Below are 23,613 nucleotides of genomic sequence, written 5' to 3'. Positions count from 1 at the left end.
AAAGTAAACTGCAGTTGTGGGGATTTCTGCATGGTGCTGCAGGCATCACACAAGATCCCTGAACTACAGCTATTGAGCTCCTCTGTTTCCCATCAGTCTTGAATGAGTGTTAGAATCCATGAGGTCACTGAGGAGGTATTATTCTTGCTTTCAATAGGGTAATCAGTTCTTTTATAATTAATATTTAATGGAAGTGTTTTTGAAATCTCCAAGAGGTAATCAATAGTTAATCTACTTAAAGAGAGGTTATTTGGGTTCCTCCCATCCACAGTAATTATGATATGTGTAAGCTTGTGGGCAGCAACCACAGAGAACACTGGGATTTGGGTACTGGGAAGAGTGCAAGCCTATCTGAATGAGGAATAGGTGTCTGTGATTCAGAATAGCTGAAAATGTACTCTCTGAGAGTGTACATGCATCACTATATAAATTCATATCTAAAGGTATTCACCTTCATATTTAAACTTTTTAAAAGGAAATTTATTTTGAAGAAAATATCTCATTCGGATATGCTTGCATTGTCACTTTCTGAAACACAAATAAGACTCAAGCAAAATTCACCAACCATACAATCATTAGACTCCAAAGAAATTGCAAAAGATATCACAAGTAACAGTATCACTAAAAGCAAAAATAAATAAATACAAAAACAACAACACAAACCTCTAACCCTCAGGCATAAGCAATATATGCATTTTTTTCTTAGGACAAATATGTTATTTATCAAAAATTGCATTTTTTTAGATTGACTGCAGCTGTTTGTGATTTTATGCCAAGTTTGCTAAATAGCTCCACCTCACAATAAATATTCTTTTCTAAAAGGAAATAGTTCATTTTGACACTTTATAGACTAGGTGTTTTGACTTTTTGTTTTGAATGAACACTCTAAACATAAATGTATATTTACTAAATGTTTATAAATGATATTTTTAGAAGTTATTGAAACTGAAATGTTACACTTAAAGTGAAATTTTTATTTTTATATTTTATTGTTCTTATTTTATTTTATTTCAGACAAATAATGGATCTTTAGCTGTGTTTCTTCCAACTGCATGAAAACTCAGGCATTCATATAACAAGCACTGGACAATGAGGTATTCTGATGTGTCAAGAACAGTCACCCATTCACCCTAGATACAGAAAAAAGTTGACATCCCATAGCTTACAGTCCAGCTGAGACTGGCATTTATGAGAGTAAAAACCCAGTATATGAAACTTTTACTGTACTCCTAAGTGGGAAGTACTTCAGAAATTTGAGTGATTGAGTTGAAAATATATTAAAAAAAAAACACTCCACAAACCTATACCCTGTTATGGTTTTCTTAGCAAGCTTGTCTGCTACTGGGAGCACACAGTGTCACTAAGTTTATTATTGGCTATGCATCCATGTAGACTCTGGGTACCAATCACATCACATCCTAGCCCTGATCCTCAGTGAGAAGAGGGGAGGCATCCTCTTCGCTTCAGTCACCCTAAATTTTCTCTTAGAGTGATGCCCTTTATATATCTTGCCCTTATTCATTTCCAACTTATTCTCCAAGGAAATTAAAAGAGGGATATTCAAGGGCCAGGATCCAATCCTGGACCAGCAGTTCTGCTAGAGCAGACATGGTCTTTCATGATTGGTTTCACCAGAATAGCTCAGAGAAACAGGATTTCAATAAAGAAATGTAGCTTTTTATTGTCAAGAGATAACAAAAAGTAGGGGAAAAAGTGAGAAAAAAAAAATATCATTTCTTTGTATTAGAATAGTTGTAGATTCATAGAAAAGCAAACTTCAAACTGATGTCCAGAAAGACAAGTTATAAATTAATCCAATGACAGGGAGAACCAGCCATATATATATATAAAATTGTTTATATTTATATATTATTTATGTTTTATAATATTTTAATATTATTAGTAGTAGTATTTTTAACCTAGCCAACTTTGAAGATCCCAAGATATTGCTTCATTTCTTATTACTATGCTGTCTCTTGGTATAGTGTTTTGGCAGCTAACTTTCACTGTTGCAACTTGGAACTGGTGTACTTGATCTCATTTCATCTCTGAGTCATGACATTTTTGCCATTTGTGTGATTAGCTACCTTTGTCATCATCTGCTGCACTGGAGCACCAACTTCTGTATTTCAAAGGAGCAAATAAGTGAAAATACACAAATATGGTTGCTTGTTGAAATTGAGCTTTGCTCTGTGTAGTTTCTGAAGCCCTCCAGCTCTGCAAATTGTTGGGTTTAGAGAGCACTGCAGACCTCAGGCTTGTGCTGATGTTTGATATGGATTACAAGAAAGTCTGCTGAGTTTTGTCAGGGTACAACACAGGAAAAGTGTCAGGAAATGGCAGCCAATGCTGTGAATAACACTGGCATTTGATGAAAAACTAGTTAAACAAAAGAAAAATGACTGTAGATGGTCCTAGAAAGCACTATGGCATTATATTCAATACATGCTTTTAGGTGTTCTGACTGTATCTGATAAATGTACCTGAAATTAAGTCTCTTAGTGGAAAAATTAACAACAGTGTGACCCTGATTTAATTAGAGTTATGGATTTCCCTAGTTTCAGTCTTACCTGTAGGTATTTTAACTAAGATCTTGACACTTTTTCATTTGCAAGTTCTTTCCATGTGATTACGCAGTTTCAAAAAAGGAAAAAGTGAAAATGAAAAAGGTATTGATCAGTGGTCTTCAGCATGGTCTTCAAAGGACCTTTCTCTTCCAACTGAACTATTCCATTCTGTTCATATTGACAGGAGAACTGCTTCAGTACTGGAGACAGGAATTTGGAGTGCTCCTTTGTACAAGTATGCTTTGACCATTGCACTTCTTCACCTCCTGTATCTTGTTTTATGTCCTTCAGAGAAGAAGAAAAGTTTTTGAGGTGAAGTGGTTTGCTGCTCCTTAGAAATGAGAGTAGGCTTAAGTGCCCCTCCAGACTCCCTTGAAGGCAAGAAAGCCTGATTTCTTGTTTACTTTCCTCTAACTTGACATTAAGCCAGGGACATCATTCATTCAGCAGTACCTTCCATTTTATGAGCTTTGTTTCAAGAAATACTTTGTTTCTGAAGGCCCTGGGCCTGGAGGTAATTCCTAGGGGTAACCAGAACAGGTCCACAGCACTGACCCCTCTCCAGGCTTCCCTGATGCTCCATGAAGGAGGGCAGGATCAGCCCATGCAATTGTTCAGGCAAGGCATTTTCTTGGCTGCAAAGCATTGCTCTGTGTGAATTTTCAGTCCAGAATGGAACAAGAGGGAGCTTAGGCTAAGAGTCCTCCAGATTCTGAGATCACATTTCCTTTTAGTATTTTCTGTAAGACTTTGGGCACCAGGAGTATTGTTTTCTCTCTTTTCAGGTATGTACCACCCTGTCAAAGACATATCACCCAGCCGGGTGAGGAGAAAGTGAGCAAAGCTTTTTAGACTGTAGTTTTTGATTTAGTGCTCCTAGCATCCTTCTAAATTCGGTTTTATATTCCCATGTCCTTATTTGACTCTAGCCCTAAATCAAAAGAGGGTATATATTTTAGCCTTAGAAGTTAAAGAATCTGATTCTTTCTCTTGACAGTGAACAATGTCTTTAAGTGATGTGCAAGTCATATTTAAGTGCCTTTTATTTAAGAAAGCAATCTTTCATTTGCCTTTGGTTTTCATGACTGCTTAAGCACTTACATGTTAATTTTTCTCAGTTCCACAGGATTAGAAATATTTTTTCCAAAGGATAAAATGAGGATGCAATTGAGGGGCATGTGAAGTAGAAACCAAGTTTAGGAAGAACATTTATTCTGAAATAAGAATCTGTCTCAAACCTAGTGATCAGATAAAATCTGAGTGTAGAGGCTTTTAAAATTTAATTTGCTGATAGGTCAGCAGTTGTGAAAAACTGATCTCCACACATTTGTAATGCAAGTCTTGCCCACTGGGGAAAAGGGTTGTGACTTAGATTTCATCTTTTGCAGTTTGTTAAATGGGAAGGGCTCAGTTTGCTACATGATGTCATATTATGGAAATAAATACCCTTGGCTACAAGCAATTATGCAGAGTAACTCACTAAGAACAATAGAAAGCGGCTCCAATGTGAGAAATGCCAAAAGATACAGTGGACTTTTATATCTGTACATGTCCACAACCTGCAATTCTGTTTTATCTTTTGTTTTCCATGCTATTTTTCATCTTAGCATTGGAGCTCTTCCCTCGCAGTTTTGTCCACTGTTCTATACTGAAATTATAAGGCAAATTAGAAAAATGAATCTGTAAGAATTTGACTAACAGAGGAAAACCACATTCAGCAGGTTGCTACTACTGGTTTTAGGTTTTTGCCTGTATACATGGCTGTGCTAATGGTATTATCTCATATATAAAGTTGACTTTTTGTGTTAACAGCTATAACTATTTAGTTTGTTTTTAGCTCTTCTGTGTTGGATAAAGGCCTCATGGAAAGGAAAAAAGGAATAAGGAAAAAATAAGGAAAAAAGTAGGTTTATTTTCCTGCATAAGATATATCTGTATCCATTTCTGATTTCATTCTTTCACCAGAAATGCCAGAAGTCAAGTGCAGCACCTCTTCTCAAATCTATTGCCTCAGGATGAGGAGGCTGAATTAGTAATGTAGTGATCTGTGCTGACTTAAGCAGACTCCTGTAGCTGCTTTTCCTGGCTCTCTGTGCCCACTCTCTCTAGAGGCTCTCAAAGTGCAAGGATAAAGGTGAGAAAAAGAATTTTACATGAACAGTTTCATACCTCACCTGGAGACAAAAGTCATGCTGCAGTGCTATTTCTATTGTTTTATTTTTTGTTTGCTCATTTTTTACTTTTCTGTTATTAATTGTATTAGCTTGAGCTTTGATTTTAGGTGAGGAGACAAATCTGGTTTGTCTTAAATCAAGGCTTTCCTGCCTCACAAAGTCTATGAAAAGGAGGAGCCAATCCCAAGTGATAAAGAATAGAGGCTTTTTTTCCTGATACCTAATCAATGAGGATGTCCAGTTCTCCTCATCTTTACTCAGTTTTATTTTGGGTATTTGGTTTTAGTACATTTTCTTTAAACTCTTTTTCCCTTGTAAATCACCAAGCCCTTATCTAAACTAAACCTCTCTGAACATCAATAAATGACTTTCAAAAAATTTAAGATAATTTTTTTTTTTTTTAAATGGTATTAAAAAACTAACAGTGTAGAAAATTAAAAATGCCTCTTCAGGCATGTTAAAAAGGCTTGACAGAGACAAATGATGGAGAATTTGTTCAGTGAATAAGTTGTTCCCATAACTGGAAATGTTATTTAACCTGCCTTTAAAGAAAGCAGAATGTAACAGTATCTATTTGATAAGTGAATAAGTACTGGACAGTGTTAAAAGACAGAATGACAACCTTTTGTACCAATGACGTCTGTAACAGAATTGACGCAAGGAAAAAGATAATACCTTTTACCAGTTCTTGTTTATCACACCCATATCATATCTTCATTTGTGATCATAGAGGGAGTTTCTACAGAATGAAAATACTGTTTTATTTGCTTGCCTAGTGAGCAGTTTTGCATTTATTTGAACATTTGAAGAATAAGTTCCAATTTCTGTTGTTGTAATTACAGGCAAAAATACCACAGAGAAAATAAAAAAAAAATAAAGCAGTAACTGAGGGGAGGGAGAAGATAGGGCTGTGAAAAGTGATGCTGGCTTATCTGGATAACTGACTACATTCTCTAAGTAAAATTGCCAGGAAAAAAAATAAAATAAAAAAAAAAATAAAATAAATTGTCTACCCAGCAGCAATAGCTACAATTATTGCATTAATAATTATAAAATGATTAAAATATGTTTATTTTTTTACTTTGTCCATTATTCAGTAATATGCTTTAATACATCATTAGCTCTGATGATGCAGTCCAGTTCCAATTAGCCAGGATATGAAGCATCTGTAATCAAATGCTACTATTGTTTGAGAATTGTCTTTTGAACCATGATAAGATCACCTGAATGCAGCAGACATCTCAAATGATAAAGGTAGCTCATAAGATCTGGCCTTTACATGTCAAGTACTTCAAGAACTTGACATTTTTGTTTATTTGTGTATCATGAACACAACTAAAAAACACAGACAGATTAAAACACTTCTGTCTGTTTAGGAGAAAACAGTACTATGTGTGTAAATATTCTCTTTAGCCTGAAAAAATCATGACTAGTTTCTTGACTCCCAGGAGTGAACTTCAAAGAAATGATGCTCTTCTAACATTAGCTGAGTCAGTTCACACTTCACTTCTTGACCAGCCGGCTTGGTTGTACTATTTGCTGTAACTGAATTTGAGTTCTAATGTTTTTGTTGTTATCACATGCTTTTCCTTACTCAGATTGCTCTACTTCTTTAAACAAGTTTCTCTGAACAGCATCCTCAAATTACTCAACATCTAACAATGAACATACACCTGTTTGTTCTCGTTCATAGAATCATGAAGGTTGGAAAAGACCTTCAAGATCATCTGGTCCAACCATCTCCCTACTACCAATGTCACCCACTAAACCATGTCCCTAAGCACCATGTCCAACCTTTCCTTAAACACCCCTAGGAACGGTGACTCCATCATCTCCCAGGGCAACCCATTTCAATGCCTGACTACTCTTTCTGAGAGGAAATGTCTCCTAATTTCCAACCCTTTGTCTCAACTTGAGGCCTTTCCCTCTAGTCCTATCGCTAGTTACCTGTGAGAAGAGGTAACGTCTCCCCACTTCAACCCCCAGCTCCCCGCACCTTCCTTTCAGGTAGTTGGAGAGAGTAATGAGGTCTCCCCTGAGCCTTCTCTTCTCCAGACTAAACAACCCCAGTTCCCTCAGCTGCTCTGTTCTACACCTTTGAAATGTTACAAGGATGGAATTTACTACAACACTTTTGTGTTTATAATTCTGTTGTTGGAAGATTGAGCTACTTCTTCAGTGATTTAGTGGGGAGATTTCATGAATATATTTAATACTGCTCTCCAAATTACAGTTTGATTCTGTTATTGTCCTAGTTGCTTTTTGTATCCTTCTAAGAATAGAGAGTTTAGGGTGGTCTTTTCCTGTTATTCATTCTCCATGTGACATCAGACAGGAAATGTACTGAGGTTCTCATAACTCGTTGTAATATTACGTAAATTTCAATTATTTAGAGTAGCAACATTTATGCTAGGGACTGGCAGAAGACCACTCTTGCACAGACAGAAATTGGAAAGATAGTCCGTGCTCTGGACACCATGAGACATCACAAGACCAAAAAAACACAGGGGAGCAGATGACACTGGCCAAAAAAATAAATAAATAAATAAATAAATAAATTATTATTATTATGAAAATAAAGGTAAATGGTTATAATGACCTGATGTTTATCTGAAACCTAATTTTGTCCCCTACCACCGGGCTCTATGTGAAATCTAAGGAAAGGACTGGGCAAAGACAATTTGGAACTTTTGCATATCCTTCTTCTACCTTCTCTGCCCTGCTCTGCCCTGCTTTGCCCTGTGTTTCCCTGTAGGAGGACCCTGCTCTACCTTTTTAAGACCAATGCAGTGCCCAAGGCAGTGGGGGAGAGAGGCAGGACTCCTCTATTAGTACAAGTCCTTAGTGACATTAAAAGGTAACCTGCAGTAAATTTACCTTAATTGGGGTCGTTGCTTTTAAAAATTAGTATAATTTATTAACTTCACATTTGACTAAAGCATGTTTGAATGTCTTCATAGAAATTACTTTTGTTAATATCATCATGAAGCCAAAATTGGAACAAGCTCTTATATTTTTATGCACACTGACATCTGACATTTCTAAAAACCCTGTTGTGTTCCCTTTGTTTGTTTGTTTGTTTTTAATAGCTAAGACATTTTTCAAACAAGCATATAGATGCTGCAAAATTGTTAGACAACCTAAAATGTAACATGTAGGTGAAACACAGAAACTACAGGAAAGGTGTCTTTATTACAGTATAACTAAATATGAACTTATCATCTGTAGTCACCAAGCATCTTTCATAAGAGTTAGAGAGGAAAGAAATACAAAAGGTCTACAAGGTCTGTTGATATTATCTCCTTCCTCTGAGAACTGTAGTCAAAGACCGATATGAGAGCAGAATACAGGTTTTTAATTAGACCAGTGGGTCTGATTTTGGCTTCCAAGGAACTATGCTGGGGCTCAGTAAGGCCATTTAATGTGTTTTAGAGTATTTAGGCTTATTCTAGATCTAGACGTGAGTTTTCTCACAGTTAAATGTGTTTAGCTACCTTTTCATTATAAAACTACTTTGTGATTTGACATTATTTCCTATGGAGCTGCTTTTGATTACACAAATATTATGAACTGAAGATCTTAGAATTTCCATAAATAATTAGAGAAGTTGGTGAAAAGAAACAGAATCTTTTTCAAGCATGGAGCCAAGAGAGGAAAAAAGAAAAATAAACCAAACCACTCATCCAGAGAATAGAGAAGGCCAATGACTACAGTGTACATCCAAAGAGTATCATGGTACTCAGGCAGTTCATTGTAGAGGCAATGTGGGCTATGAGTAACCCAGTGGTGTTAACCTACCACCAAAGTAAAAAAAAATTGTATGATTAAATGCCAGACTTCTGTGCTTCCCAGTCTCTCCTAGATTTCTCTTTGCTTTCTCCACCACTACTCCCATGTCTTGATATAGCCGAGCAGTGAAATTTTTACTTTTCAGACAAGGTTCAGTTTCCCCCATGAAAGTTCAGTTCCTCTAGTGCTTAGTATTGCAAGTTCCTCTGATGGCAGGAGGCACCCTTTAATGGAACAGGACATACTGTTTTGGGATTATTAGGTGCATGAGCCAAAGCTTGTTCTGAAATCAAAATGCCTGCTGAATCAGCTTCAGGGGATTATTCTGCTACTCCTCTAAGTTTTATGCAACGCTGTTTTCCTAGCTGCATTGTTCCCACATGCGTTCTTAAATCTGTGCTAATATCAAAGGATTAAAATATTACAATTAGTTAAGTGATCACTATTAGCACAGACATTAAGTAGTACATTATTCAATGTAAAATAGAGGTTTGATCCCCAGGTCAGTGGTGCAATATGCTCTCAAACTCAGTGTACTCCCAGGATTACCCTCTGCAGCCTTTCCCAGGGAGAAGGTAGCAGAGCTGAGCAAACACTTACTGCCAGCACTGTGTTTGCTCCTCCAGCCATGCAGCAGAATTGGTGCTGCAGGGGCCAGTCCAACCCAGCAGCAAGGAGATGCAAAGGAAATCCCTCCCTGGCTCTGGGATATGCAGAGCTCAGCTAATAGGGAAATGTACAGCCAGGCTTAGCATTTTTTACTTTTATTTTATTTTTTTTTCTGTGACCACCCGGGTGCTCTGCATGACTTTAAAAAGAACTGCAAGCACACATAAATAACTAAAATGACAAAGTTGATGTCATTCTAAGAACACTGTGTTTGTGAAATTCTGTCTGAGACAAGCATTAATCTCTGTTTAAAAAATCGTGTGGAAGCAAGTAACATAAGGTGGGTTTCACTATATAAAATTATGATCTCAGATCTGTAAAGGTATTTGGACTCTTGAATCTTTCTGGGGGTTTGGCACTTACAGGCTGCTGCTGATTTGAGCCATGATCAATAATCCCCTAATTGCTCACCAAGCCCTCAATCTTTAGCCTGTTTAGAGAAACAGTCTCAGAAAATCTCTGCTCATGTTTCTGTGCCAGGTTCCTGATGCCACCATAATGCTGCAGAGGGTTTTTAAGCATCTAAGAGCTTTAGATGTTGAAGCCAAAATTACATTTTATATGACTCACGGATACATACATCACTTTCATTTTTTCTGTGCTGTTATTTCCTGAATAGTCTTGCTGAAGTAGAATTGCATTGGGAGGGGCGAGATACCGGGCTAGCAGAGAGGTTATATATTGTATGCAAGAAGGATATGCTTTTTATTTTAACTGTAGTCCATTACTTTTTTTAATAAACCCCATGTTTACAACCATAGCACACTTCTTTCACTGACTTTGCATACTGAGAACTCCCTTTCTTCTACAATTTATGTTAAATTCAGGGAAAATAAGTTGTCTTGAAAAGGCACCTGGAAGTTTAACAGTTTGTGACTTTTAAGCTCAAACCACTCAGAAATGAAGAAGCAAGTCATTACAAGCATTTGTCGCCTTTCTTTTCTGAAGTTTCTATTCTCTTGAGTGTCTTTTAACAAATCAAATCAACACCATCCATCTACTCAAGAGTTGCCAGTCTAGTACTGTTTAGCCAGATGATCTTTCTTTTAATCTGATTCTGTGGAAAGCAGCAGGGTATTCCAGCTTGACAATTTATCTCCAATAACAACAATCAAAGCTGTTATTTTTCTTACTCTCTAAAAGAGCTCTGCTTTATCTCCATTGTGGAATTTTCCTACTCTAACTGGCAGCAGCAGCTCAGGCCAAAAGCTGTGGCAATGAAAGCACAACTGATGAGGAGTACAGCACATCATCTTCTAACAGTGTTCTCTAAATGTGCTGACTGTACAGTCCAAGAAAGATAATACTACTCTATGATTATTAACCTGTGAACACCTAGCACTTGACAACCTCCTGGACATGCAGGTCAACTAGGACTTCCTGATGGTGGAATCTTTTATTTTCTTTAATTTGAAATCAGATAAAGGAAAATTTAGTAAGCTGTAGATTTACTGTAGGAATCTGGATATTAAGGTGCCACAGCAGCAGAGTCCATGCACTGAAAGTGCATATGAGTGTTGTGAGTTAAGATACTTCCCTCTTCCCCCTCAGCTGTGATTACTGTCCCAAGGGTAGAGGCAGTAGTATAGAGCTTAAATTTGAACCTCATTGCTTCATTCCCAATTTCACCATATCAGTTTAAACCATGAAGAAGAGCTGTAAAAAACCACTAACATCACACAAAAGCAGTGGTCTGTAATTGTGATTCTGCCACACTGCTACAGGGATAACTGAATTACCAAGAAAAGGGAGAACAGACATCTCAGGGCAGCAAGTTCTTAGGCAGTGACAGCTAGATTTGACATATTCCAGAAACTCTGTTGTTCTGGGCATTGTGGATGGAAAAAGTTAGAATGCTGGCTGGGATCTACAGCCATGAGCTGGTTTTGTGAAATTTCATCCAACGTGTGTAACTGAGGATGCCTCAGCCAGCTATGAGGAAAGGCTGAAGGCAGAGAGAAATTTGTACTCTTCTTCCAGCATTCAGCAGCTAAGAAAATCTCTGAGGCTGGTGCTCATGAAAGATTAGCTGTCACAACCTGAAAGACTTCAGTGCTCCTGTTGCCTCTCTGGGTTTGGTCTTCTAGTTCTCTTTAAAAATTCAACTGAAAGAGAAGGTATCAGTGTTGCTATCCACCTTTTTTTTAAAAAAAAAAATATAAAATAAATAACAACAACAATAATAATAATAATAAAAAGATAAATTTCAGAGGAAGTACAACACTGGCACCTTCTCTTTTCATCTTGAGAAGGGTCAAACCTACATCTTGCATATTCCAGAAGTTGTGCCTTCACTTCCTGGTTTAAGGCAAGTCTGACAGGAATTTATTCTTCACCTTTCAGTTGAAGGTGTGCCACTGTGCAAACAGAGAAGCAAAACAAAGGGGGTCAGAGAGGGAAAAGAGAGTCAACAACTGGGAATACAACTCAGAGCCCTGTAACAATCACTGTTGCCCATGAAGGGGCCAGTTCTCATACTGTGTATATATTTTATTTGTGGATACTTCAGGGCAAAAATGCATAAACAATCTTTGGGGCAGGGAGTAGAGTTCCACGGAGGGACACTATCAGATCACTGATAAACCCCTTTGTGTTCCCTTTGTTTACTGTTTCCATAGCCTCTGAACTGTGTGTTCTTTCTACAACAGTTAAGTCCACATGGTATATTACATACTGAAATCAATAAGGCCTGCCTACGCACTGAGCCAGACAAAAGCTATGAGTTCAAGACAGTGTGCCCACGAGTATGCCTACTTTATCTCTCTATGTACTAAGCTGAACTCTGCCTTCTGCATTATTTTAGCATTACATGTATCCCCAAAGTTTTTCAGAACCAACAAACTGTCTATCTCATCAAAGTCCACGCTGGGCAATGGGAGTGTTAAGTCAAAGCTGCTAAAAGTTAAAACTAGCATAAAGTTATTTTAATGATGTGTCAATACACCACTTAAGTGAATTTCTATTCAGAGAGTTGCAAAATCCATGCAAATTTTCTCACTTTGTATACAAACTATGTGACCATCACTCTCAGCTGAACATTGAGCACTATGATTTCAAGAGCAGCAGTTTGCAGCACCAGATGACAATATGTCTTGCTTTCCAGTGTCAGGTATTCACCCCTGAGACCACTGAGGCAGTGACAGAGGTACCTGATAAAACAGGAATAAGCTGCCAAATCTCACAGTCATAAAATAGTGGACAGGCCAGTAACAGCAGTCTTCTCCTGCAAACTAGCCCTACAACCTTTCTACAGATTGTGATGTAGTTTACCAAATCATTGCTAGCTATGCAAAGTGATACCTGAAATAATCATTGCAGTCAATCACAAGGCCTCTATACAAAAGGTACAAACCATCCTAATGCATCCTCCTCAGCTATCTCTTCAGAGCTTTGTGTGATCGTAGCAAATGTTTTATGTGGCCTGACCACAGTTGCTGTATAAGCTCTTCAAAGCTCCTAAACACTTGATCTCTCAGATTTTTAAACCCAAGTGGTTTAAGCATATGATGAATTCATTTTAGCTGGATGTGTCTCTATGTGATCAACATCTGAACTTTGTTTAGTTCGGGGCCTTTTTGATTTATGTAGTGTTTTTTTTTCATCACTCAGTTTGGCAGAGGTGTTTGCATTCCACAAAGCAGCCACTTTTATAGCTTAGTCACTTGGGTTTCTTCTCCTCAGGAGCTGATGGAAGAAGGTTGGCACCTCTCAATGGTGAAGCAGCCAGCCACAACTTTGAATTGCTGACTTCTTTCCATTAATTGTAGAGATAACTTATTACATCTAATTTCCTAACTTAAATGTCTCACTTAAGTCACTAGAGTTAGGCAGGATGAATCCAGGCCCATCCGTATTTTTGGTTAGTGCCTCAGTCACTACTAACTGATGTTTTAGTTACTAGGCTGGTGACATGTAGCTGAGTCATCTCATTCTATCTGTACACAAAGATTATGGTATTTAAAACATAATGTTATTTCTCCTTCAGGCTTTTATGGACATCTGTGGATTTTCTCCATAACATATTTTCAGCTGTTTAGGTAACATATTTGACAGTATTGTTGGTTCAAAAGACTGCATTTGTAATCTAGCACAGACAGCATTATGTAAGTAAACACTTAATGAGCTTTTGAAATTAAGGGAGGAGATATAATTTAATGCATAATATGCTTTGAGTACTGCAAAATTCTGATTTACTCTGATCTCATAGAATACATAATAGTACTACTTGTCTCTTATATTGTGTGTACTGGAGGATATATGCCCATGGCAAACTGGAGAACAACATGATCTTTCTCTAGAAAATTGTAATTAAAACATGTCTGAGTTTTACTACTCTTGAGTGACTGTCATTTAGTTCAGCAGCCAATGTATGATAAAACATGCTACTGAACTGTTGTCAGTGAGAGTGCAGCTCACCATGGTCTCAGAAGCTGGACTTGGTGAAAAGCTATGAGTGCACCCTTTGGGCAGGCTCTACATTATCCACAAGGCAGGTAGCTCGAGGTTCTCCTGCTACGGTACCTTCCTTTTTCAGGAAGAGACCAGCCTGCAAAATGGTTTATGCAACCAATGAATGAGGCAACTGTTAGAGCAAGATGAGAACATGTCACTTTGCAAGTGGAGTTACCCTGGTGAGCTACAGCTAAGCACCATGGAGCATTGAAACAGGTTGCAATTTTAATGATTTCCAAATAATGACGGTGAAGTGCATTAAAAATCCATCCAAATCATGAAACTGCTGAAAGGATGGAATTAAACTCTGAGACCTTAATCTCTGTCTGTGGCAAGGACAGGTCCCAGTTTTTACTCTTCAAAAAATTCAGGTCTCTTGCTCCCCCTACAATTGTATCAAAGGGGAGTAGTGGCATGACCACCAAAATTAGTTCTTTGGAAAAATGATTATGTGCAGAAACACTTGCAGGTGCACTGGTACAATAAAGATAGAGAATGAAGACCTCAATGTCCCTATCATTTTTCTGTTGGGCAGTATCAAGCAATTATTAACATGCTGTCTCATTTAGATAACATTTTGAGGGTGTTGCACTCCTATTAGGAGGACATTATAGAGAGCCTAGATACTTATGAGAAGGTGCTTTCCAGTGTATTAGACAGAGATTGAGAATGGTTTCCTAAATTCTTTATATGATCTGTCCCTTATTCAGGAAAATAATTTTAGAACAATACTTTATGTAGGCAAAACAATGTATATGGAGAATTCTTCATTCAAGTTGAGCTACTCTTCTCCTATTTAATGCTTTTATTTCATATATTTATTCTAGAGATATAGGACTTTTTGTTTGTTTGCTTGTTTTTACTGGAAAACCTATTATTATTTAAAATGTTGGTGTTATTTTAGTTTCAATTGTGATCACTTCAAATGAAAATAAAATTGCAGCTTGTTGTAATAATTAGTAACTTTATCTCATCTCATCCATATTGATATAATCTCTGTGAGGTCACTGTACTGCAGATAGCATGTGACACAGACAGTTGCTTGTGAGCTGAATTTTAGCCTGCATGCTGTGTTCATAGCTAGATTTTTTATTTATTTATTTATTTTTCTTCTCCTTTTTTTTTTTTTTTCTTTTTCTTCTTTTATAGTGGGAAGCTCAGAGGAGTTTTGTAAAGCCAAGAAAGGGAGTGGCATCTGTTACTGCTTGTTTGCTGCAGCTAGCTTTTATAGCACCCCACCGTTTCAATAGTTTCATGGAAGAAGGAAAACATGCCTCCTTCAGGCTTGGCTGGATTCAAAATTAGCTGCTGTTGTTCTTTTATTAGCTCAGATCTCTCTTGTTAGCAGCTTCACATCATGAAGGGGGTCCGATATTACACATGCAGGGCTGTAATTTTGCCAGTTTGGTGATTAACTGCCTTTGTGGGAAAAAGTTCTCAACATCTTTTGAGTTTTAGATTGACTTCTGTTTGACCCACTTTCTGTTATGTTCTTTGGTTTCAGCAAGCAATAAGAGTGTTTCAATTCTGATTCAAATATCGCTTATGAAGCTTCTCCATTCTTAAAATAGACTTTCTAAACATAAGTTATTTTTGAAAAGTGTCCTTAAATTTAGGCAGCCATTTCAACAAGCATTATTAATAGCTCTTGGAGAAAAAGCTCTTGTGTTTTTTAATTTGGCACAGAAATGGTGTAAGCATTGTCAGATAACAGCTTCCCCAATTAACATAAATAGCATATGCTCAAATGACTATTGTTCCTAGTAAGGAACCCACCAAGGTCATTTTATTTTTTTGGGTACATGGAATATCTTACTAGTCATCCTGTGCAGGTATCTGGAAGATGTTATTTACAGACTTATTAAAGTAAATAGTATATAAGATTACATCTCTAAAAAGGGGGTTGTAACCTTAAGCATTTCAAGAGAAAGGCATGATTAGTAAAAAGAGTTGGAACAGGATTTAGCAGAAAACAAACATGAGTTTATTTAAAACATTTTCCCACCTTTATTTTGCACCATTATTGGCTTCCTTTAAGTCTCTAAAGAAGATATTTAATATATATATATAAGTTTTCATAGCTTTAAACAACTAAGTAGGCTTTATTTCCTTAAAAAAAAAAAAAAAAAAAAAAAAAGAGAGATATGGCAAGAATGCTGTTTATTGCTTTGTTTTATTGCTCAGATAACACACACCTCTGCATTGCTCTTTATTCTTCCAACATAATGCCCTGACATTACTTTTGACACAGCACCATATCTTTTCTAAAGCATACATTGCTTTCATTTTTTTATTTTTATTTTTTCAGAGATAATAATAATGTCTTAAAAACAAATGTTTGGTACTAGAAGAAGGAATGCTGTTGGCTGAAGAAACTGTTTCAAATTTTACTGAAATAGTTGTGAGCCATCTGCAACTATTTTATACTTTCTATCTAAATATTTATAATTTATACATTATATGTTAAAATAAAACTGTCAGCAGGTAATGAATATATTTATTAGATCATACAAAACATTGAAAAAAGTGAAGAAAAAGAAATAACTTCATTCTAGTATTTTTATATGTGAGTGTAATAGACGTTGCATTATCATACAGAAATGATATCTTCTGAACACTGGTCTTAGCCAAGCCATTGACAGAAGAAAAAAAAAAAAAAAAAAAGATGTAAGTTCTTTAATTAGTTTGAATTCTCGCCTTAATAAAACAAAGAGACAAGAATAAGAGCATCTAGGTACAACAATATCGCCTTGAAATAAGTGGGAGTAGAGATACAGTTACAGCAACCTGAATTCCTGAAAATAAATCATAAAAACACTATTATTATCAATTTTTTGCATCAGTTTTGAGTCTTTCATTTCCAGTAAAGACTGTACTGACAGTCAGACAAATTTGGAGAGTTTTGCAGACAGGCATGACTTTTACATGCTCAGGTCTTCCTTCTCCTGACTCTAGTATCAGGCTACCAATCTGCTATAATTGCTATTTAATTGATTTAGAAGGAATATGATGGTTCTCTATTGACTAAGATTCTTGAATTATCAAAACCAGACTGCTAAAACTTTAGATTGCGACTGAAAAGTAGAAGAGGAAAGTGAGAACTGACATCAAGCATACATCTCCTGGAGCAAATGATGCTTTTTTACACCAAAATACTGTGATACAGTCTTGGCCTTTCCTTCCCATTCTTGGCAACTGTGGTAGCTTTCATTCCAAACATTTTTTAAAGAGATAGCATTTCACTTCCCCCCCACCCCCACGTACAGAGGTGGTACGTTCTTCTGATATGGGGGAGTTATAGCTAACTCACATCAGTGTTATTCATATTTGTATAGGAAACTTGGCTTTCAGAGTACACAGTGGTATGTATAGACTCCTCCATGTACGCAGTCCTGGGAAATGATGCATCAAACAACACCTTCTGCAGGTATTTATTTTGCAATGAATTCCCATTAGTTTTCATCAGACATTTTGATGTCCTTTATTTGCTGTAATACTGGTCATAGTACATGAGTAAAGACGAATAATTCCACATTCTTTCTCTCTGAATTCATCACTTATGTGCATTAGTCACATATTATCATTAAAAATACCTCTGCTGTATTTTTCTCAAGCTACCCAGCATTATTTTCTATTGCAGAGTACTGCCCATGTTCTAAAGGGGTATTTTGTTTTCCAGTATGACAGAACACAAATGTGTAATTAAGAGTGGGGAAAAATATCTGCAGCTTATCCTTGGACAGGTTTCTACACATTTAATTTTATTGCAGATGGAATACAGTATTTAAACATATCTTGGTCTGTTCTGCTCTCTAACTGCCTGACTCTCCTAGAAGCATGGGTAGGTTCATGCAGTATGGACAGCAAGAGGTTTTGTATGAACAAATTACCCCTCCTCAAAGATCCATGATTTATTTTTATGATAAAAATCTCTTTTAACAAAATTTGTACTACTTCAATCAGCAATATTTTTCTTTACATCACTTAAAAATATAACTATCTAAAATGTGTACTATTCACACAATTCCTCACCTGACATCTGTATAGTCTGAAACCATTTTACAAAATATCAAGAAAACCCCAGCACACTAAGGCAGGATTTCAAATGAATTTTGGTTGTCACATGCATGTTTGCCTTAAAAGCACTAGTACTCTTCCCACTCACAGTTCCCATCCACTCAATGCACTTTCTCCCATGCTTTCTTAACTAGAAGAGAATGCATCTATCTACATTAAAAAAAAAAAAAAAAAAAAAAAAAAAAGAGTTGCCTTTATTTCCTGTCATTTTCTGCAATTTTCTTTTAGATTCAAACCTCTAAATTATATAGGGAAATATGGTGCCACATTCACATGCAAACTATTTTTAGAGAATATGAATAATTACACCAGATGGTTGTTTAATTCTCTTGGCATTATCTCTACTGTACATTTATGGCTTAAAGTAATATTTCCTTACAGTTTTCAATATCTCTGGAAGGTCATGGGTAAGTCCCATTTCTTTATTTACATCTGATCCATCCCTTTTATAGACTTTTTTTCAATGCTACAGCTGTCAGAGGGCCACAGAGATGCTGATCTGCAGACTTCTTAGTAAACTAGTCAGCTCTTAAAACCAAAGTATGTTCATAAGAAAACATTACATCTTTGACAGCAGATTATTGTTAGTGTTTTATATACAAAGGAGAACTACTTATTCTATGATTGCCTCCATTTAATCTTCTGAGATTTACTAAAATTACCCTTTTCATTTGCCTCTTCATTTTATGCAGCAGTGAAAACAGGTGAGGTGTTTCTTCACGTTCTGCATACCTTGACTGCTTTGTGAGTTGCAGAGGAAATTTCTGCAGTTCAGTCTGTTCTCTTGCTGAGTGAAATTACCTTGGCAATTACTCCCTTCCAAATTCTTAAACATTTGGACCAATGTTAAAGATTTATTCTTTAGGTGTTATTTCTGAATGTTGCAGATTGTTATGTGTCAAAGTTAATTCAACTGATATAGAAACCTTAAAGCACACATTCTCAGGAAGTATCTGGCATTATGTACTAGACTGTGGAGGATTAAAATTTTGTATCACAAGAACTTCTGAAATATTTCTTTTTTTCAGTTCTGGAACAAAAATAAAATCTTTAAAACATTTACATAGGAAAGGAAATACATGAAAGTATCTGTCTTTGGCTCGAAAACCAAACTAGTTTTTTTTTTTTAATATGTTTATTTATAACCCATGATGCTTAGAGAGCTGGTCTTAGTTATGGAAGCCATCTGCTCTGCTTAATTCCTAAATCTTTTTTCCAGCATTTCTCTAAAGAAAGCAGAAAAAAACCTTACTTTTGTCACTACATGTTAGACTAGTGTCCTAAGTGTGAGATATAGCAACATTTCAGCTTCAATGTTGGTGTCCTTTCATTTTGCTAGAACGGTTCTGATCAGTTCAACTAAGGCTGAAAAATGGAGACACATGAGAAACCAGAGAAATACTGATGATTTTAGCACTTCTGAAACTGGAAGGTGCTCAGCAGTGCAGAAACTGACTCCCACTTAGAAACACTAGGCTATATTCAGCACACACACAAAAAACCACACCTGACTGATTTCTCTTACTATATATGTCTGTACACCTGCAAGTTATGTGCAACAAGCAAAAAATTTTGCACTCCATGCAGCAGCTGACCTTTTATGATCATCTGTAGTGCATGTTCAGAACAGGGTGTCTCAGCTGTGACAGGAAACATAGTTTAGGACAATTTAGAGTGGGACTGAAAAAGGATGGGAAGGGAAGGGAAGGGAAGGGAAGGGAAGGGAAGGGAAGGGAAGGGAAGGGAAGGGAAGGGAAGAGGAAAGTCATAGAATCATAAAATCAGTTAGGTTGGAAAAGACCTCTAAGATCACCTAGTTCAACCAAGTCATTCAGTACTGTTTCATTAGTATGGTATCATTCAGAGTATTATCAATTCAGAGAATTCATGAATTTGAGATTATCATCATTAATATTTTGTCACTACCTAAATCCTTCTGCACAAGGACTACTCTATGGAACAGGAATCTCATTAATTGCATAGTTTGTATGTTAGGTGTCAGGAAATGACATTGAAAATGTTTCTGTGTTCCAATACCTTTCTTCTTGTGAATAGCATTTAACTGAGATGTGTTTAACTTTTATCAAATAATTCAGAATGCATGGATTAAAGTGCTAGTTCATTTCTAAGTTTTATTGGAAAAGAGCACCGAGTCTAGGTTGAAGTTATGCTAGTCAATCTGTATGATTTATTTTCCTCATGGCATTATCTTTCCACATCTGTGTAATAGGCCATATGTCCCTTTTCATAAAACAATTGAATACAGTGGAATTGTAGATCAAAGATCTCAAGCGAGTTCAGTGAAAATGCGAACGCCAGGAGAACAGAGCATTCTCTGGACCAGAAGCCAGTGGTAGGTTCTTCCTTGGTGCAAAGAACAGATTTGGGGCAAGTTGTGAAAAGTTCTGTAGGTGAACTCCAGCTATGTAGACTTACTACCTAACTTCTCTTGCACTTTCTGTGCATATAAGATGCGAGTGCAATTCTCTTAAGATTTCTCTTTTTCTTATCTTGGTTGGGAGGCATTGCTTCCACTCTAACCTTAAGAAACTTCCCAACTCCCATCAAACCTGTCTAGTTTATGCACTTGAGAAATACTAGAAACAGAAATGACAAAGTGTGACAACATACACCCGTTCATCAATTCTGAATGAATCATAAATATACTGAACAAGTGTGACATGTTCATGCAAAAGGACTTTATTCTTGGCATATGGAGAAGAGAAATACAGGACTCAGCAGCAAATGTTGTGCAACACGGAAAGCAAACTGCTGCTAGAAAATTATACCTGCCTCTTAAATGATAAATTCTCACCATCACTCAGAACTAAAATAAATTCCACATTTTTTCATTACATTTCCCACATATATGACTTTTTTATAACCTTACCTAACAGAAGTTGTCATTTTAAATAGAAACATGACATATTCAGATAGATTATCTAATTAAGTTAATAACTGCAGTATAAACTACAATGTAGGGAAGAGAAATATGAGCTAAAAAGCAGGGTTAATTGGTGTTTAGAGTTCTAAGGTAACACGAGTGGACAGTTCACTTCTCAAGGCTTGTTTTAGCTTGCTGAGGGCTAGCAAAACTATTTATATTGTACCATGCAGTCTGCAACATCAGGTCAAGTGTGAATACCTTGTATATAAAAATGGCTAGTACAACTCTAATAATTCTTTTGTCATCAAAATTCTAAACTCTCAACAAATGGGAAACTTGACTTTTAAATCTTTGTCAACAATCCTTAGCAGAACTGTCAGGAATCAAATAAGGGTCAGTGCCGATGATATCTTAAATACAAGACTATCCAAAAACATGAAAAGTAATTAATATATATATATTTTTTTAATGTGGGCATAGCTTTTTTTTTTTTTTTTTTTTTTTTTTTTTTTTCAAAACAGAGCATACCAGACAATTTTGAAGAAGCTGGAAAACCTACTAGCAGTGTTACACCAGTTTTCATCAATGGTGGTCATCATCATGTTCCAGCAGACTTCATCTCTCCACTTTAATTTGATCAAAAATATCCTGTGATGAAAACAACTTTGGCAGCAGTACCAGAAAGAATAAGGTCTTGTAGGCATGATGGGAAGCTCTAGATAAGTAGCATGATAAATGCTTGTGTCCTTCTTTTCATAGTGCTGATATTTCTACTTCAGCCAGTGCTGTCTACCTGATTGCTGTCCACCACCTCAAGACTCTTTATCAGGAGGCTGAATCCTCTGGTTGGCAGAACTTTGTCTTTACCTATGGAGAAGTCACTCCTCTTCCTTCTATGTTATTTTGTCTACAACATCAGTTCAAATTCATGTTTCTCATGATATTCAAGAAGCTCAGAGGCAGAACTTTCCTACCTACAGTGCACTAAATTGTACATATTGATCCTACTTTCTGCTTAACAATGGAGAACTACCTCAAACAAACTGGAAGTAGCTGTACTGGAGCTTAATGTTGAAGGTTGAAAGTGCTGTAAAGGTGTCACAGAAGACTAATATTATTGCCTAACTGTAAACAACAGAGCTTAAAAGACACTATAATTTTCTTCTCATAAAACACATTTAATCGAAGTTTTATTGTACCTTCAATGTTTATTAAGGCAATAATGTAATTATTAATTATTTAAGCATGACTTTATAATAAAACCTGCAATATCAAGTGTCCTGCCACCAGTTATCTAGTTCAAATGGAGTTTGCATATACCACTGCAGGAGAAAAGCTATGTTCTGTCTCCAGATTGACAAAGTTAGTAGAGTAGCAAGCAATTTTCTATAGATATGGCCAAATTCAACTCTTTCCATATTGCCCCAGACAATTCAGAAAAAGCTTCAAATAGCTACATCGGATTAGGAATTGGTCCAAGTGGTACTGTGGGCAGTTGTCACTATCTTTTTTTTAAAAGGATTGATTCAGCTTTCCTAAAATTCATTTGAACAAAATCTGTCAATCTGCTTTGTAGGTAATGTCTGACAATTTGATGGATGGATCGCATTTTCTGATATTAGCAGAAAAAGAGAACACTTCTCTCCACAGAAAAGGGCTATAAGATTTGTGTGGAATGTACCTTCCTCTTCTGTCAAGGCAATTGAATGATTACTATAATAATAATAAGTAATGTTAGACCAGAGGCAAAAGATTCAAAAGTTAATCCCTGACCCTCATAGGATCTCCCTGAAGACGGTGCAGCATTCTTCATGATAAGGAGTGATGTTTTCACTTCAGTAGTGATTAGACAGGGATATACATTGCAAACACAGAAATAGTCACAGAAATGTACTGTCATGCTGACAGTGTCAACAAAATAGGAATGAAATGTCTGGGCAGAAGTAATACAGAAACACTTATTCTCCCAATCTTCTTCTATCTCTGAGCTGCAGGCTACTGGGGGAATATTGCATCATGCTCACCCATTCTGGAACAGCCAAAATATTAAAACAGGGGATCATATTTAGTAACCCACAATGACTCCAGTACTCAGAGTAAAGGGTTTCAAAGAAAGCAGCAGGGGTCCTCCACAGTTACAGAATAAACTAGGAAAATCCTCTTTCTAGTATATACTGCTTTATTCACTCTGGGACATCTTTCTCCATGACTTTGCAATGCATGACTTTGCATAATCTGTTCTAATTAAAAAAAAAAAAAAAAAAAAAAAGTATTGTTTGACCATGACACAGTCACATGATTTTTAAAAGAAAACACAGTGTTCTAAAATTTAAACTCCATTTTTTTTTCCAATGCTATGAAGAATTAAAACAGGTGAGTAACTGGGTTTCATCGGCGTGCCTGATTTCCACTGCACATCACTGGTGCCTGAAACACAGCCCTAAAGTCAGCAAGGATGCAGTGATGTACAGCCCAATGAATGTGGAGATGGATTCCAGCAGCAAAACCTCTTTACATTGCAAAACTACCTCAGAGAATTGCCAATATTTTTCCAGATCTCAGCAGGCCATCTCTGAGGGTCAGGAAGACAACCCCCTTTTTTTTTTTTTTTTTCTATAACATCATGTCTACTCTATCTCAAGGTCTGGTAAGGAAGCACATTCACTGTCCTTTATGAGTTTGCATGATGAACATGCAGCTTTTTTTTTTTTTTTTTTTTTTTAAAAAAAAAAAAAGGTGCTTAATTTTATGATGAGAAGATGCAATCTGGGTAGATCCATCTATCTGCTAGAATTAGCAGATGCACTGCAACTGTAACTATACAGATTTACAGATAAAAACACATTCAGACTGGTGAAGCCTTGCTGGTAGAGTGGAACATTTCAAAGGCATCTTTAAATGGAGTGAAAAAAAGGTTATTTCTGTGAAACAAAACTGCATTCCTGTAGGAGACAGGCAGGAGTCAAGAAATGAGCAGTTGTCTTAAATAAATCCGTCA

At 36.5% G+C, this 23,613-nt stretch overlaps 2 long non-coding RNA genes across 3 annotated transcripts; both read left to right on the top strand.

The window, feature by feature from the left end:
* The first annotated feature begins 1,010 nt into the window (after window positions 1–1,010).
* LOC118165731 lies at window positions 1,011–6,614 on the top strand. Its single transcript, XR_004750197.1, has 5 exons — window positions 1,011–1,094; window positions 2,752–2,802; window positions 3,353–3,390; window positions 4,533–4,701; window positions 6,435–6,614. It is a non-coding gene; the product is annotated as an uncharacterized LOC118165731 (long non-coding RNA).
* An 873-nt stretch (window positions 6,615–7,487) lies between these two features.
* Window positions 7,488–22,932, top strand: LOC118165727. Of its 2 annotated transcripts, none has more exons than XR_004750193.1 (3): window positions 7,488–7,598; window positions 16,987–17,078; window positions 21,147–22,932. It is a non-coding gene; the product is annotated as an uncharacterized LOC118165727 (long non-coding RNA). The 2 variants fall into 2 exon arrangements; XR_004750192.1 differs by having other exon boundaries at window positions 16,918–17,078.
* Window positions 22,933–23,613: the final 681 nt, after the last annotated feature.

Source organism: Oxyura jamaicensis, chromosome 4, assembly GCF_011077185.1.
Source record: "Oxyura jamaicensis isolate SHBP4307 breed ruddy duck chromosome 4, BPBGC_Ojam_1.0, whole genome shotgun sequence".
NCBI lineage: Eukaryota > Metazoa > Chordata > Aves > Anseriformes > Anatidae > Oxyura > Oxyura jamaicensis.
Note: the sequence above shows the minus strand (reverse complement) of the source record. Positions and strands in the feature narration are given on the sequence as shown.